The sequence below is a fragment of the Ursus maritimus genome, unplaced genomic scaffold (assembly GCF_017311325.1).
Source record: "Ursus maritimus isolate PB19 unplaced genomic scaffold, ASM1731132v1 scaffold_6, whole genome shotgun sequence".
NCBI classification, from domain to species: domain Eukaryota; kingdom Metazoa; phylum Chordata; class Mammalia; order Carnivora; family Ursidae; genus Ursus; species Ursus maritimus.
In genome coordinates, this window is record NW_024426774.1 from 64,174,541 (window position 1) to 64,193,475 (window position 18,935).

The window sequence follows — 18,935 nt, forward strand, 5'->3', positions numbered from 1 at the left end:
CAGGAAGCAGCCTTTAAGGGAATGATATGGTGGTGGTTTTTCTCCCTCCCTACATCCTCTGACCTCTTTTATTATTATAGAATACTACTAAATTATGTAAGATGGAGCTCCCTGGGATTTGAGGATGCACTGCCTGGTGGGGGTGTGGGAAGAATGTGATTTCTCTATTGATCTAGTATTGGGAGTCTCTTTAACTCAGGCTCTGTGTCTACTCAATACAAATCTGTTTTTGAAGATGATAACGAGTAATTGAGTTTGCAGAAAACGAAATTGATTGCCTAAAGCTGGAAAAGTTGGTGACGAAATAGCTTTTTATAAGTAGACTTTAGAAATAGAATTCTAATGTATCCTATTTTTTTTAAATGCTAGATGACCCTTACGTTACACAAAAAGCCAGGGGAATGGACTCTGTGATTATTGTCAGCAAGGCGGTGAATCCTTGGCCTCGTATAGACAGTGAAAGTGGCTCTGCCCCACAGTGCTCTTAAATGATGATGGGGTGGGGGTGAAGTGGCCGCATCGTGTTTTATCCCTGCGGTCACCGGTGTTGGTTTGGATGCTCTGGCTGGCTGCGAGGAGTAGGGGGAGAGAAGAAAGGTGCCTCCTTCATCCTTTGCTTCCTCATGATTTTCCCTCCTGAAGCTGCATCAGGAAACAGGGATACTCTCAGTTCAGATCAAAGTTATCTGCAAGTAACAGAAAACCCATCTTAAGGTGTCCTATACAGATGTCTTTTTCTTTTTGTTTTTCCACATAACAAGAAACCCAGAAGCAGGCTGATGCTCATTTAACTCAGCTAATCAACAGTAACACCAGGCACCTAGTCTCTTTCTACACATCAGCTGTAGTGTCCTTTCTGTGCTGGTCTTCACCTTCATCACTGACTCTCGACGACGGCAAGATGGCTGTACTCCATTATTTGAATCCAAGGCAGGAAGAAGGGAATGGGACAGGAGGATACTACTAGCAATATATATATATATTCCAAATTTTAAATATATATATATATTTACCTATATATATATTTAAAATTTGGAAAGCAAAATATTCCACAGAAAAAATTCAGAAGACTTCTGTTTATGTGTCATTGGTCCAAATTGTGCCACATGGCCATCCCTTGATGCAAAGGGGCTGGGGTAAAAAAAAAAATAGCTTGTCACATTGCCTGCCTGAGAAAAATTGGAATTCTGTTGGTAAGATGCTGCCACAAAATATATGAAGAATAGAAACATTCTCTCCTGACCTGCTAAAGGTCATTAGTCTGCTTTGGGTTCTTCAAGGGCTCCAGAAGCCGTGGTGGAATCTGGTAGGAGACAGCAGTAGAGCCCAGGAAGGGCAGCAGTGTTCATTGGGAGGGACATCCCCAGGACAACATTCTGGTTTCTCTCCTCATCCTTTACTCTCTTCTCACCATGAAAGGAATAATGACTTCTCTGATGAGTGATTTTAGAGGAAGGAACCGGGCATACTCTGATCATCCCTTTCCTCCCTCCTCTCCTTTGGGATTTCCTGACTCATCTGTTCCTGATCATGCAGGAAGCTTAGTGGACGGTCCTTGACCCTATGGGTGAGGACTGAGATTGTCCAGCTGTGCCTGTGACTGGGGGCAATGTGGAATAAGCCTATTGTTGCACAACTAGCTCTGTCCTCTAATTTAGCATTTCTCAGTAAGAAAGCCGATAATTTCCATTTTCACTTCTCTGACACCTGTGTCTAGCTCTTAATTATTATTGAACTCAGATGAGTGAAAGAGAGGTCATATGTATGTTCACCCTAATGCCCCTCCGTGCATGAGCCTCTGTGTATCCTCAGACTAGTATGGCCCCGGGACACCCAAAGCTCTAATGATCCACACTGATAAACCTGAATATGGAAGATACCATCAAAAGACGTAGTCTCCTTTATGTGAGTAATGCTTGGCTTCCATTTTTATGACCTTCTTTCTTGCCAGGATCATGTAGTTGAACTAAAGCTTTTAGGCGCAGCTGGACAGATAGTAGTCTCTTTGCTTGAACTTATTATACAAAGTGAATCCAACGTAAGTTAGCTAAGGTTTAAAGACGATGAAGGCAGTAAGACCACCTTCCAAATTACTATAAGGATGGCTATTTATTGGACAAGAAATAAGTATTCATTCTTGGATTGAGTGAAAAACAAAACTCCAGAGGAAAGAAAACAAATTTCTGAAAATATCCTTTTCTTCCCCTCATAAAAAGAACACTGGCAATTCTTCATTGTTAGGCAGCTGTGTTTGGAAACTGCTTTTATTCATCTAGGTTTGGGGTTACTTAAGATCCTGTACAAGTCATGACCCATATACCTAAGTCTGATCCAAAAGAAACTCTCATGTTAAAAAAAAAAAGCATTATACTCAGGAAAGTTCAGCTATGAGAACAATACTGAGAATTTCCTAAAGTGTTTTCCAGATCTCACCAGCTCTCTGTGCATAAATATGCATGTAACCAAAATGTAGTTTTGTGGCTTCTGGGCAACTCTCATAATTTAAATCATATCCTTAAAAATCAACAGACCCACCCATGTAGAAGAGTTAAATAAATTCTCACTGCTTGGCTGCCCAACAGGATCATGATTTTCCCTGAAAAGACCTCTTTGCAGGATGTGGGAGTCCTGTAATGTGGTAGGGAGCTGATTGGGCAGATCAGAGAGTGGCAGCATGCCCCGAACCGCCCAGTTCTGATGGAAGACTGGCAGCCGGGGGTTCCCAAAGGTGCTGTTTGTACCCTGGCCACTCAGTGCTCCATTAACCCATCCCGGTGTTGTTCACATAAGAGAACCTACAGCAGAACTGCTGGAAAAAACCCTAAACTGCTCTGAGCATTAGGACGGAAGCTGGTGGCATGGAACGGGATTGGTTTGAATTCCAGAGGTTTGACCCAAATAGAAATGTTTAAATGTAATTGCAAATTTCCCACCCAGGTGAGGCTAATGGACAGGTAACCTTGACCTTAACAGTTGTATCCTAAATCCTTTTTACCTTTATTTGCCAAAATGCACCCCACCAAGTAAAAGGAGTGTATCCACAAAGGCTTTATCAGAGAAGCACCATCACTAGGTGTGACATAATAACAAGGGATTGACATGGGGGTTTGACCTTATGCAGTGTGGGAGCTGGTTGAACAGTCTCCGTGAAGTTTGCTTCTGCCTCTGGTACTGGAACTCAAAGTTCTCAGGCAGGCAATTGGAGAGAGAAGATGGGTGGGAAGTAGGGGAAGCAGAGGAAACTGGACCGTGTGAGGAGGAGGCAGAATCTGCAAGGAGGGCTGGACCTCAGAGGGGACTCTCACCTACCTTCAAGGCGCCAAGTCCAGAGCGCGGGCGAGCTGCGGAAGCAGCCGGCAGCCCCTGGGCCCTGGAGGAGAGCACACCGGCCCTGGAGGAGAGCACACCGGCCTGAGAGCCGGAGGAGCTGCTGCAGGACACCTGGAGGGAGCCGGAAACGCTGTGGTCTGGCCATCTGGTGGGAGCCTCTGAAGCTCTACGGCTGGGTGTGAGTGACGCCAGCGCCCCGGGCCGGCACCAACCTTCTGAGCACAAAAAGAAAACAGCGACTTCATTTCTGCCTTCTGAATCGCAAACAAAATTTCCCTCCTGACCCAAGCCAACTGTGCAAGGAGGAGGACTCCGGGAAACCTAGCCCCAGCTTTGCTGAAGTGACAGACTACCCCTCCACCCCAGAGAGGAAGAAGGCAGCTGGGTAGGCTGTAGAAATACTAGTATCTCGATTATGTTTCTGGATGGAAAACTGAACGTGCTTTACAATCAAGTAGCCAGGTTAACGGAGGGCAGGAAAATGGGACATTTTCACTTTACATGACAAAGGGAATCTGAGACAGAGCATAGAAAAGGGAAAAGTCCAGCATCAATTATTCAAAATATAAAAAGATACAGAGAAAATGAATAGACACCTTGAATAGAATCAGTGTTGAAGGCATACAAACTGCCCTAGGGAAAGAAGATTCCTTGAAAGGGCTCTAGTAGCAACAGCAGTAAGGGCACCAGCGGAACAGACATTTAGGTCTTCACTGACATCCGTCGGAACGAGCAGGAATGTGCCAGAGAGTAAATCGGGGTTTCTGTGCTTATAAAAGTCCTGATGAAGGAAAGAGATCCAGCTCTCCCTGTCAATTCTCAGCATCTCTAGAGAAGGTGCCTCTACTAAATCATCCGTAGGATAAAGGGAGGTAAGGCACCATAATCCGTGGCTTGCCAGGATTGTCACATCCTCTGTAGTTTGGGGTCCCAAAGGTGCATTTCTGATTGGGTTCCTGGAATTCTTCACACCCACATGCTCACACACGCATACTCTCTCCTCTCTTTCACATTTTTCAACCCCCATGATTTTCTCTAATGGGAAACTACAGCCTTGAGTTGTAACCAGATGGGTAGAATGAACCAGCCACTTCTACAAAGGGACATGGTGGCCTTTAAAACCATCACTGTGGTACCTGCTAATGACAGGCACTCTGAAGTGTTTCAGAGGCATTTGGAAGGTGCGCTTTAGCCAGAGAGGCTTGTGTTATAGGAAGTGTCATTTTTCTGTATATCGTCAGGCTGGGCATCCTGCTAATTGCACACATACAATTACCCTCAAGTGCACTTATCCTTGACCTGCCCACATTATAAATATTTTAGATCTACATGCTTCTAGTCTGAGAAGATGACTGTGAGTCATCCTTTCCTCTCTGGGTCGTAAATGAGGTTGCTCTTTACAACTGGGATAGAAAGCCAGGACTCACTATATCTTGGTTTTTATGAAATATTAAAGGGGAGAAGAATTTTAACCAACATGAATGACATACAATGTAATGACTGTATATTTGGGGTTTTTTTAAGATCTTATTTTTAAGCAATCTCTACACCCAACATGGGGCTTGAACTCACAATCCCAAGATAAAGAGTCTCATGCTTCACCCAGTGAGCCAGAAGCACCATGACTATATATTTGAAGATTTTCTTCATTTATTTGGGGGGGGGGCACATGTACACATGCAGGCAAAGGAGCAGAGGGAGAGGGAATCCCCAGCAGACTCCACACTGAGCATGGAGCCCCACGTGCGGCTGGATCTCAAGACCCTGAGATCATGACCTGAGCCAAAACCAAGAGTTTAGTCGCTTAACCAACTGAGCCACTCAGGCACCCCGACCGTATATTTGAAAGGAAAATTAATACCATGCAAATTAGTAAACTAAGGGGGGAAAATAAAATAGATACATTATTTAATTGGTAAAAAGATAGGCATCTTGTTGACCCTCTAAAGAAATGAAATCTCTCCCTGGACATCCCACATTAGTCTCAGAATGTTGTTTCCAGTGTCTGACCGAAACCGGGCCTCTACATTTACAAGGTGTGAGTGCAATGTATATTAACATCAGTTCTTTAACTTCTAACCAGAACTGGAAACATCTCCAGAGCACGGAACATGTAACATGATTGAACATCTCAGCAACATAAAAAAATATTGAAATAACATAATACATGACTTCTCGTACTTACCCCAAATATTCCATGGATTATTTCAAGACTATATAGTTCAAATCAATTTCTATCCAGAGATCTACCTTCAAAGGTTTGCAAGTTTTAGCACTAAAGACAGAATTTTAAATAAGAGCCCGTAAGGAACGGGCTTAGCTGCTGAAGGCTGTACACTGACAGGGATTAAGGTATGTCCAAGTTCCATCCAAAATAGATGGTCCCTAACAAGCTCCAAAGAGCCAAACAGACCTGCCATTTGGTATGAATGTTGCCGTCTTTGAAGACCATCTCCTTTCAGGGGTAGATTGCTCACAGCTCTCTTGGTATGGAGACACCTCAGACGTGGGTCGGCCTCAGACAGAAACACGCCCCAGAGCCTTCCTTAGAGAAAGGCAGGACAGCTAACGGCTGTAGGCAATGGATGTGGTCAGATGAGGGGACCATCCTGCCTCCAGAGGTAACTTCCTAGCGACCTTCTTAAAAAGAAAGGAAAGGAAAGGAAAGGAAAGAAAAGAAAAGAAAAGAAAAGAGAAAAGAAAAGAAAAAAGAACAAAGAAAAAAGAAAAGGTTTATTAGAACAGGCATATCTTCCTTCCTCTCCTCTCTCTTCCTTCCTCCCTGCAACCAAACAAGACAAAATGGCCATTTGAATGAATGCTTTGAATGCTTCCTCTATCACCTTCGGTATTACCACCTGGATGGGTGAGGCCTGCTGTGGTTTTTTCCTCCTTCCCCAGCTTGACTCTGAAAGAACATGGATGCAGTTACTGATAAATTATTCACTGGGACTCAAGGACCAGTCCTTAGTTTAATCGAGTAAAACAGATTCCTCCCAGGGTAGAAGCAAGGCCCTAACCAGGTCTGTGAGGGATTCAGCGTCCTCCTGGCAGCAATGCTGGATCAGGGAAGGCCTGCGGGGGCCTCTGTGGGAACAGCATTGGAGCCTGGGAAAGCACACGTGCGTAGTGCGTGTCCTCCAACAGCCTGCTCTCTGCCGCACCCTCGGCTTTGAGGGGCCTGACTCATGAGCCCATACTCTTCCTGTGGATGCCTGAGGGGAGAGTAGGGCAAGGTAGAATGCATCTACAGTACCAGAAGGTTCCCTGGGGGCACCGGTTTCTGACTGGCCCTGGCACCATGGGCTCCTGGTTAACAGAGGCCTCCAGTTTCAGAGAAAACCACTACAAACCAGTGTGACACCAGTGACCCCCCCCATCCCCAACAGAGAACCTCTAGCCACAGAGGCTGATTTCTTAAATCTCTCCATCTCGAAGCCCCCAGTAAGAGAGCTGGCACCCCCACCCCCCACAGAGAGCGAGCTAGCCCCCGAGAAGCAGGGGGCTGGTGGTGGTACAGCAGGTCTCACCCCCATACCAAGCACACCTACCCATTCCAAGCCTGCTCTGGAGAAGTGGGGGTTGAGCTTTGAATCATGTATGAGGTTAGTCTGGACAAATTTTAATAACTAAAAGTGTCCCGAAAGATATCAAATCTGCCTCAAATAACACTAGCGGATGAAATGGATGATATGAAAGGACATGGTTGAAAGCAGTCATTTAAAAAATATAAAGCCAGGGGCGCCTAGGTGGCTCAGTCGCTTAAGTGCCTGCCTTTGGCCAGCCAGCGTCATGATCCCAGGGTCCTGGGATCCAGTCCCTGGTTCTGGTCCCTGCTCAGGGGAGTCTGCTTCTCCCTCCGCCGCTTTCTCATCCCTATCCCCGATTGTGCTCTCTTGAACTCTCTCTCTCTCAAATAAATAAAATCTTTAAAAAATAGAGAGCCATTTCTTCAAGTCGGGGCTCCTCAAATAAATTGGTTGCTTAAAATGTGTAATAACTTAGTTTCTGTAAATTTTTAGAGCTACAGCAACACCACAGAGAAAAAAAAAGGAATGGGCGAAAAGCTTCAGATTTTCCTAGTTTTCTCTCCCCTGAGGGTATTTCACCTGTCCTTGAAAAGGAGCCCCATGGCAGCCTGGGGTCTGAGCACGGGGCAGGGAGTCAAGAGACCAGAGCCCTGGGTCCAGCAATGGCAAAGCCACAGGCTCCGACAAGCCCCATTGCCTCCCGAGTCTCGGTTTTCTCACCCATCAGATGCCCTGCAGCCTTGGCTCCAATGTCCCAGCTGCTTCCAATTTCTCCTCGACGTGCTCGTGAATGACTCATAACCTGATCTTTTTATAGGGGCCAGAGCATTTGAAACACATCAAATATAGGTTAAATATAATTCAAACAGTTAATCCACATAAAACACCAATTATAGGAGTACAGAGATTCCTTCACTCCAGGGTTTGTGTGTTGCTCTGGAAATCAGATTAAATCTCAGCCACATTCCAAAGCTGAGTTATTAAGTGGACATCGGTGATGCAGCACGAGCCTGACGTGGTGGCTGTGAGATGGATCACCTGGGACCCCGAAGTCTCCGCCCCCATCGGCGAGAGGATCCAGGCGGGGGGCGGGGGCCGCAGGCTCCTCCCACACAGCTGTGTGGCCGGCTCAGTATTAAAGGAAGAGAGGAACTGCACCAGAGCTCCTAGGGACGGAGGTATTCACGGCTTCTTTTTCTTCTTCCTCTGAAAACATTTTTTAAAAAGTTATTTATTGAATATTTCAAATGTACAATAAGATACAGATTAAAATATAACAGTACCCGTTTACCTTACCCAGGTTTTAAAATCATTAACATTGGCCACGTGTGCTTAGATTAAAAAACCACAAGGAAGGAAGGAAGGAAAACATTTTAGTTGGAGTCAAAATACGTCCCCAATCTCAGGAGATACTGCGTCTCTCCAAGGTAATAACTTTCCTATTCCTTTTCCTGCTCATGTTTTTATACTTTTTTTACATATTTGTTCATAAGTATATGATACATATAACACACATATATAATTGTGTTTTAATATTTTACATAAAGGGTATTATACTGAAAACGACATTTTGTAACTTGCACTTTTAACATGACATTTTACATTAATCTGTGTTGAAACGTGTAGATGTTTATTCATTTTAACTGAGTATACGATGTCACTGTACGACGTTGAAACCGCAACGACCTGTTCCACTGCTGGAGGGTAGTGCTTCTAATCGAGTCACATGACACACAGTGCTGCAGGGGACACCTTCGCATACCTGTCTTTTTCAGTACCTACCCCAGTGGCAAATACTGAAGGGGAAAGGGATTCCTTGGAGGGTGGGAGCTTCGTCTACAAGCGCAGAGACTACAGAATTGCTCTTCTCAGCGGCTGTGCGCGTCGACACCCCCTTAGTAATATGTGAGTTCTTGTTGCTCAAGATCCTTGCGAACCTTTGGTATTGCCAAACTTGGATTTTAGTCGTTCTGTGAGGTGCGAAACAGTATCTGTCTCCTTTGTGATAAGAACTGGCATTTCCCTGATCACAGAGATGAAGATTCTTTCATGTGTGTTGGACTTTAGAGGCTGTCTTCTATTAACTATGTCTGTTATTTGCTCATTTTTCCATTGGATTATTGGCCTTATTGGTTTGTACTTCCTTCTGTTTTGAGATACTAATCCTTTCTTGGTTGAAAATAGGAGTGGCAAAATATGAGATGTTTCTGTAGATGTGGCTGTCTCTCTTGTTAGAGTGGTACCAACAGACACTTGGGCTTGGACTTGGGGATGGAGAGGATTGGCTTCGGTTTTTGGCTATTCAGGTGTAGGCGAAAGTACTCATTAGGTCCAGCCTGGCTCACTCCAGTACTGTAGTAGTACTCAGAAAGTTATTTTGTTTTCTTCTCTGTGCACTTCATAGGAACGGATGGCTATTTATGAAGGGCTTAGGATCTCAGTGATCTTAGCCCCATGTTTCTCCTGGCTACCTGCACATTCAAATCCCCTGGGGAGCTTGCAAAAATAGTATGGATAATCGGGCTTTACCCCCAAAGCAATTAAATCAAAATTTCTGAGGATGGATTCCAGGCATCAACATGTTAAAACTTTCCAGGTGATTCTAATGTGTAGCCAGGATGCTGAACCACGGCCCATTGTTACTTTCCACACTTTGAAGCTGAAGTCAAGACACCTGCCCTCATTAAGAATTATTAATTAGCTCTGGGGAGAGGTTAAGAGTTCTCTCTGCAGATATGAAATAACTATGAACACATGTATTTTTAAAAGGCCAAGAGACTGATGACCATGTGACACAACAAAGCTTCTAAATCACACGCAGCGTTGAGGTCAGCAAGCTAGGGAGTTCTATATTCCCATTTCCTACCCCCTCCATTATTTGATCTTTGTTTTGGTCTCCTACGAAGACAAAGATGCTCAGTCTATAACGTTTTTGCAGCTGGAACTGTGGTCCCTGGAGCCTGAGGCCTTCATTTTATTCTGAGAGTTGTGATGGTGACCCTGCAGGATTTATAGTATTTTTCTGTCCTGATGACTCCCTTCTCTATTCTCCAGCTAATCCTTCTACTCATAATCTTCTCTGCTATGTTGTGCTGCCTTTCGGTTCCACAAAGGACCCTTTTGGCACTGAACACCCTAGATCTTGTTCTCCAGGGCATCTGGGAGCTTCCCTCGGCTTCGAAGCCTGCTTGGAGGGAGGGCCTAAAGTCTCCAGCACACACCACAGGGAAGAACAGAGGTTCTTGGAAGATGCTGGGTCTCTGTTGACAAATGTTTCCAGATTTCCCTTTGAGGCTGCCCTATCCCTCTCTCCAGGGAAGAAGGACAAGATTTCCTTTTGGCATTGGCAGACTGTTCAGATGCAGTCCCAGGGTGTATGAGCAGAAGGTAACGGGGCTATTTTCAAAAGGGCACAGGTGTCAACTTGAAAGGAAACGTCTGCAGAAGGCAACTGCTAGATGCTCCTTTTTTCTAATGGTTAGAAACTCACTGACGAATGATGGAAGGCCCAGAACTTCGCGTCGTCCCCACTCCCCCAGGTCAACACTGACTTGTGGCTCATTCTTCGTCACTCTCACCTCCACATTCAATGACAGCTACGGTTTTTAGCCTCTTTCCATGCCAGGGTCTTTTCCTTTATCTTGTTTTCCACCTCCTCTCTGAATTTTTTCTTGAAAGAATGTTATGTTTTTTCTCATGTTAATTATTTGCTTTGAGGCTTAGGTTGCTTTTAAAACCTTTTTTTTAGTACTCCCATCAGAAGGTTTACCCCATTCTCTAACTTTCTGTGTTACCTCAGGAGGACGGATCTGGAAGGTAATTTGCTTTTTCTTTATAAAACTTTCTTTACTTTCTTAAAATAGGCACGTGTGACTCCAGTTAAAAATATTAAAAAGTACACTTAGCCATAAAACTGAAAAAAGTGCACCCTTTGTTGGAATATGTACAGTTTGTGGTAAATTTATATATTCTGTATATGTATGAATACATAAATACCAATACATGAGTGTATCTAAAGCACAGTAAATGAACAAAAACAAGCAGCTGTGCCATCATTCAGCAAAACAAAAGATTCCTGTGGAATCTGTAGGTGAGGGGAAATTCCGAGTTAAGGGCGAAAATACGGCGCTGGACCCAGTGTGGAGCGCGCCGCGCTGCTGATGGACCGCTGCTGATGGACCACTGCTGATGTTTTCTTTGTTCTCCTCCGAGAAACTGGAATGAGTTAAAGTCAAGGAACACGCTGAGCTTTAACCCCTTGCATAGTTCCAGAGTGACACAAGGCATGATTTAAAGCCAGACAGCCTGCCCAGCTTTTTAGTGCTTAGTGGAAGTTGTCTGTCTTTGATTGATTACATAGGACTAGGGGTTCTGAACACCCATTGTGACTGACCCAGGGCTGAATGCAGCCGGGCGGATGGTTTGCTGCATTCCCATAATTTTTTCTGGCTCCAGTCAAAGCCCTTGGATTGGAGTAGCTGTGGGATTGACCCGGGACTCGTTGGCTGGTCCTGGACCCAGCACCCACGGATAGGACCCCAAGGAGTTGAGGCTATTTACATGCCGGACCAGGGCACCCTAACCTTGAGACGGACAGTAGGCTCTGGGAATTAACTAGGGTTTTGGTCATCCACAGAACTAGGGTTGGGTCTAAGCTGAGTTTCACTGAGAGCAGGAGGCAAGGTCAAGCGGGAGCAGTCATAGCAGGGATGGCCTGAGACTTGTCAGACTAGAGAATCCTTGTCGGGCTCCTGCCCAGCAGGGAGGTCAGACAGGACCTGTTCTGTGGCTTCAGCCAACCCAGGTCAGTGGAGTTGGTATCAATGCTGCTCTTCCAACTTAAAGTTTTCCTTGAAAGTAACCAAAAATAGGAGAGAATTACCTTTGCAATATATATTTTTTGCAAATATATCTTTTTGATCATCGTACTTTGTAACTGCATTTCTTTTGTTGTTGTTGTTGTTAGAAAAAAAATGTCTGAATCCTAGGGATGCCTGGGTGGCTCAGTCGGTTAAGTGTCTGCCTTCAGCTCAGGTCATGTTCCAAGGGTCCTGAGATAGAGCCCTGCATTGGGCTCCCTGCTCAACGGGGAGTCTGTTTCCCTCCCCCCTCTGCTATTTCCCCTGATTGTTCTCTCTCTCTCTGTCACATAAATAAAATAAATCTTAAAAAAAAAAATGTCTGAATCCTAAACAAACAAACAAGAAACTGCATGAAGTGGTTGCACTGGTGATTGGAAATGATGCTCTTGGTAAATTTCTTTTTAAAGTGTAACTTGTTTTCATTGGCATGGAAAATTCCACAGGGACTTGTGAAAAAGTACAGGGGCTTCTTTGTGTTCTTAGGCGCTAATTCAAGGAATTGTTGATGGATCAATAATGCTACAACTATTTAAACTTCTGAGAGAATTTGTCCTACTGGGGTTTCTTTAAGTTTAAGGGAAATTATTTTTATGAGGCTTACTTTGATGGGGGAGAATTAATTGTGGATTCGTGATTGCTTAGGGAGGGAGAGTTTGGGAACTTTCCTAATGACCCCATTCCGAGTGAGGAGCCAAGTCCAGCCCCTGGGACCACACACTCACATCCTTCCGGGTATTCTAGCTGTGGAGGGAAGTCCAGAAGTACCTCCTGTCCTGAGACAACTGGTTAGGGTGGGGACCGGTCAGAAATACAAAGCAAAAGTAGCAGAAGCTCTCTCTGTCCGTGTCCTGGGCCTAAATTCTTACTTGATTCATTTAGCCTACGTTAGCCCCCTGAATTGGTGCCCTTTGAGAACCTGACTCTCCCCAAAGGATAGGAGTTTATTTATAATTGCTGTATGATGAAATCAGCCATATTAGAAATTAATCCTATGCACGTTTAATATATGAAAGAGCTAAATGGTTCAGGTTCATTCTCATTTCATTTTAATTGTCCCAAGACCTATCCTGGCCAAAATATTGATTGTAATATTTAGAAATGGCCTGGGCACTTCTGTTTTTATTAGGAACAGATGTGCTTATAGTTGGACAGTCTTTTACTATCGGTGTCTACCTGGTAATATAGCAGAGATTCAACAAATACTTATTACATAAATGAATAAAGAATAAAGATAGTTTCAGCTCTTTTTCGAAGCATTTTTCAAGTACCTGGTATGTCCAGGAAGAATGGACACCAACTCCTGCTCCCGAATCTGGCCAATCTCAACCTCTCACTTGCTGTGTCATCCAAATAATTAAGAGACGATTCCCCTCCCATCGAATCACTTATTCCTTGAGTGCAAGTTTAAGTTTAATTTCTACATATTATGCAATGGAGTCAACAAATGAGGTTTTCTCAACCGGGACACTGTTGGCATTTTGGACTAGATAATTCTTTGTTGCGGGGACTGTCCTGTGCATGGTGGGGTATTTAGTAGCCTTTCTGGATGCTGGTGGGATACACCCCTCAGTTATGACAACCAAAAATGTTTCTAGGCATTGCCAAATATCCTTTGGGGGGGGGGTCACCCTGAGTTAGGAACCATGGCTCTCTATGAAAGAGTAGTATGTGGTTATGCCATCTGAAACAATACTAAAATTACAGAAAAACCCAATGACCCATTTTTTGGTTGTTCAATGAAGGTATTTGTGATACTCTGCTCTGAGGAACACAGAATGGACTTTTTTCTGAGAAGCAAGGTTTTTGTTTATGGGAATAGGAAGTGTTATTTTAGGGCAGAGATTTGTAGTTAAAAAACTTACAAAAATAAAATACAATTTCTTTGAAACAGAATAATGGGAAAATGAAGACCCAAATAGTCAAATCCTCACCCTGGTGGACTCTAACATTTAAAGAAGTAAAATGACTAAGTACATGCAATAAAACATTAATTCAAGAAGGTAAAATGGAAAACAAATGTCTCCGCCTTCCCTGATCCCCAAACTCTCCCCAAAGCTAACCACTTTAAACATTTTTTATTTCAGGAGAAAGAATGTTTACAATCAGGAAGGTTTAAGCTCTCTTTGGGGGGATCAGAATAGATACAGGTGTAAACTTGGAAACAGAGTAGTGGCTTGCAGCTAATACCAATTCGGAATAAAGCAGGAAGAAAGACCTGGGCTTTGAGACTATTCATGACTTATCTCCCCTCCCTCGGAAGGGTTAGTCTTCTTTTTCCCAGGCTGCCCTGGCTGCGTACTTGAGAAATTAAGCTGTTTTAGTTTAAATCTGATCGGGTTTTGCCTCCTAGAGCAAGCTTGCTGAGACGGGTCCTTGGCAGGGAATTCTGTCCCCATCTTTGTTAAGGCTGACCTGCTATGTTGGTTGCCAGGGACTCATTTACGGCCTTTCTTCCTTGGTACACAGGGCACCCACTCTTTCACTGCATCAGCGTGTTGTTCTGAGGAGAACAATTCGGCCTTTGTCGTCACGCCGAGGTTTCCCCCCCTCCCAGGCCCTGTGAATGGACACAGGTTTCTAGAGAAATGGGCACCCATCGGTACAGTAGCTCCTGTCCTCTCCTTAAAGGTGCCTGTGGATTACAGTGACTTTCCTTAATGAGTCGGCTCTTCAGAAAGTCCCGGATTTGTTTGATGTCCTGAAGCACTTTGGGCCCTTTATCTAAGGCTGTAGACTTTATGAAGAATTTCCTAGTATTCTCTAGGCATGCTTTTCATCCAGTGAATGAATCTCTTTATGTGTTCTAGCCACTAACACCCTAAAGTTCAGATGCATACAAGTAAAAGGGGGCGTTTGTATGAGGAAAACAAGATTTCAGACAACAGAATTTTTGGACTATTTGTGAACTTTCATGACCTTTCCCTTCTTAATATATTACCATTTGTTCATTCACATTTTCATGCAGTCACAGACCTTGATTAAACAGCAGCCGTATGCCAGAGACTGTTGGGCACTGTGTGGGGTACAGGGATCCCGGGAGGGAGCAGGTCAGAGAGGCCGCGAGTTCCGAGTTTGAATCCGAACACTTGGCAGCTTTGCCTCTTCTGGGCCGTGTGATCTCGAGCAAGTCCCTCCACTTCTCTGTCTCAGATTCCACATCTGAAAAATTAAGAGGATTATTCGATACGTGCTTGCAAAGCACATACTGCCGGGTATCTTCTAACCATTTGTTTGATGTTCACGGAAAAAAGGCAAATAAGTATATCCTGTGTGGTCAAGAACAGTAAACGCTATGAGAAGTCCAAAGGAGGGAATATTCACGGAGTGAGTAGCCCTCGCTGCTCTAACAGTTAGCCCCGCGCCTGGGGTTGAACACAGAAGGAATGGCTTTCTAGGCTACCTCCGCTCCCAGTGACTCGGGGATCCTGCCTCCTGCCCTCTGTGGCCTTCCAGAGCTTCAGAATCCTTCACTTCAAGGTACATGAGCAGGAAAAAAGAGAGTATGTGTGAAATCGTGCTTGGGCTGTCTTAGAGGGGGCCCTGTCCATTAGTTATCTATTGCTGTGAAACAAAGGGCCTCAAACTTTGCTGCTTCAAACAACTCCCATTTTCTGCAGGTCAGAAATTCTGCAGCAGCTTAGCTGGGTGGTTCCAGCTTTGGGTCTCTCCTGAGGCTGGAATTCAGATTTGGCTGGGCTGCAGTCATCTGAAGGCTTGAGCGAGATAGGAGGATGCCCTTCCAAAGAGGCCTCATTCACGTGGCTCTTGGCAGAACGTCTCCGTTCTCTGCTGGCTGTTGGCGGGAGGCCTCCGCTTCTTGCTGTGTGGACCTCTCCACTGGGCTGTGTGTTATTACAACATGGTAGCTGGCTTCCCCTGGAGCCTGTGATCTGAGAGGGAGAGCAAGGAGAAAGCGCGAATGCCTTTTATGATCTAGTCTCAGAAGCCACCTGCTGCCATTAGGAGAAGGTCACCAAGTCCAACCCACATCAAGAGAAGTGGAATTAAGCTCCAATTCTGGAAAGGAGGGCTATCACAGAATTTGATATGATTTTGCGTACAGAGCTCCTGAAGCCCTGGGAATTTCCTAAGTAATAAGAGGAGATAAAGGTGAAAGGAGTGTCTTTGGTTATTCAGAAGAAGCCTCTTTAAACCACACCTCAATTTATTTTAATGAGGTGACCTTTGGAAAGACCCGAGGGTGAGGAGAACCAGCCTTGTGATTAGAGGGTTGGCATTTTCAGCCCACTCCCTACAACTTTCAGTGAGGGGCTGAAGTTTGAGTCCATCACCAATCACAGCTATACCATAAAGCTTCCATAAAAATCCCCGAAGTATCAAAGCATAGAGCTTCCAGGCTGGCGAACACATCCCCATGCTGGAAGGGTGGTGCACCCCAGCTCCCCGGGAAGAGAGGCTCTTGTGCTAAGCACGCTTCCAGACCTCGCCCTGTGTATCTCTTCATCGGGCTGTTAGTCTGTATCCCTTATCATGCCCTTTATAATAAACTGGTAAATGTAAGCGAGTGTTTTCCTGAGTTCTGTGAGCCATTCTAGCAAGTTACCAAACCCGAGGAGGGGATTGTGGGAGCCCTAATTTATAGCCAGCTGGTTGGAGATGCGGGTGATAATGTGGCATGTGCAGTTGGCCTCTGGATTGAGGGGACAGTCTTGTGGCTCAGGGCCCTTGTTGGAGCTGAATGCTAACTCCAGGGGGATCGTGTCAGAACCGGATTGGACAGGATGCCCAGCTGGTGTTGGAGAACTATTTGGTGTGGGGAAACCACCCCCCCGCAAACACACACACACACACCTGGCCACCGAAGTGAGTAGAACAGTGGAGGAAACCTTCACTGAAAAAAGGAGAGGACTTTTCCTGTTACAGGTTCTAATTCCTTCTTGGATCCTCATTGGCTGTGTCCCTTTGGGCAGTTTACTTAGTCTCTATCAGTCTCAGTTTCTTCATCTGTGCGGTGGGAACAATAATATCCCTTTTAATGCGTGTTAGGAGGATTTGAGAAAACATGTATAAAATACTTAGGGCAGCAAATGGTAGCTCCAGTAATCAATGGAAGCTCTTTATGGTGAATAAAGAAACAGTCCTAGAGAGTTTTAACAACTTGCTCAAAATCAGATAGGGGCTTAATTAGAAATTGGATTAGAACCTCACATTAGAACCAGTCTGCACATAAGCATAGAAATCCAAAATAGCACCTGGGCATGGAATAGAGGTGGCAGAGGAAGGTGTAAGCAGAGAGGGACAGGGCGACACCAGCCCTTGAAAGCAGAAGAACTTGAGCTGATGGAGTAGAGAGAGGGATAGGATCATAAATTCTTGGGCAGGGAGGTGTTTTATGCAAACATATTCTGAGATTCAGTTGCAAATAGATGAATGATATAATTAATACAATAGACTTTGAATCGAGAATAGGAATACTCATTCAGCCACCAAGCTCGGGAGAGAAAGATCGACTAAAAAGCACCCAAAGGCTTTCATCATGTAGTCAGGGAAACAAGGAGACTAAAAAAGATATCACCAGAGAAACACTGTTTTGAAAATATCTGTGCAAGAAAGAGGAAAAGCAGCTACATATTCCGTACCCACGTTCCCATGGCAGCATGCGTCTGTATGGAGTGTCTGCCCCGTAAAGCTCAGGTGTAATCGTGTGTGTGCGTGTGTGTGTGTGTGTGTGTAGGGCAGGTGTGGAGGATTCATATCCAACCCATGTGGTGTTGCAGCTGGGGGAGGGGTTATAGGCACATACCCACCATAGGTGGATCAGAAATTTACAGGAGCTTTCGGAGCTTTTCACTCTTCTGGAAAATGAGCTGTAGAATAGGGGTAGCATCTCAGAAGTCCTTTTGGTCAACACAGAAAGTACCAGCTGGAATGCAGGATCTCAAATGTCTGCAGACAGAGAGGTGCCCTGGGTAGTAGTGGGGTGAGCAGTGCGGTGTCGTGGAAAGAACTGAAGCCAGACTGCATCAGGATCCAGTCTGAGTACTAACTCGCTGTGGCCTTTGGCAATTCGTCTTACCAGTACGTTGGTGTCTGAGACTCCTCTCTGAAAGAGAATGATAAACCGACCTTTAGTGGTGTGAGAATCCGCGGAGGCATCTTAAATACCAGTATCTGGCCTATGGGAGCCACCGGACACGTTTCTTTCTCCTCTCTTCCTTCTCTTCTCAGTAAGAGATTCTTACACTTGAGAGTACATAGGAGTCACGTGGGAGATGCAGGCCTTGCCTCCCACGTAAGAATCCGATCCAACAGCCTTGGGGTGGGGGTGGGGGGGCGGGGGGATGTGTCCAGGAATCCAAGTATTTCCCCAGGGCCACAGGAGATGTGAGGAGGCATCCAACAGCCCTGCATCTGAAAACACTGTCCTAGAGGAGATACGACCAGAGAAACCTGGAAATCAAAGGGTAAGATCTCACGTGAACACCAAGGGTTCCTTCCTGGCTATTCTTTGTATGCAGGGGCTGAGGAGGGGTTGTTGGGGAAAGTCACATCACTTTCCAGAGACGCCTGTCGCACTGACCCCAGGCCAATCAGCCACATTTACAGCACAAGCTTCATTTGTAAATTGAATCCCCGTGAGCTCCTTGGGTAAGGCCGGACGGGGAAACCGGGCACCACAGAAGCTGTGCTTTGCCCAAATCCAGAATGTTCGTTCATTTGTGGCTTCATTGCTTTGCTGCTTTTGTGGAACACTGCCTATCGTACGAAGCTTACATGAACGAACAGGACTGCTCGCTGCCGTCAAAGCTAGAAGATGTTAAAATAGGACAATTTGATCCTGCAAAGACAAGAGTATAGAATGTGATGAAAGAAGAAACCAAGTGGTAGAGGTAACACATTCTGTAGCCGTGGGAGTTAAGAGGATGGGCACCCAAGAACCATTTACTGGAGACTTCGGGACCTGGGCTGGGACCTGAGAACAGAGTTTGATTTGGACAACTAGAGTGAGCGGAAGGATTCCAGCTTTCTCTCTTCATCGAGTGCTTCTTTTTTATTTATTGTTTGGTGAACCCTTACATATCCCACCGCATATCCTGTTTTTAGATGTGTTACTAAGTTTTATCATCATTATTCAAACCAGTACCTCTGCCCTTCATTGTTGATTATACTGTTTCCTGGGGAAACTGAGAACTCTTGTATTTCTTCTACCCTAGACAATTTTTTGGTAAATTCACCTCCATATTTTCCGAAA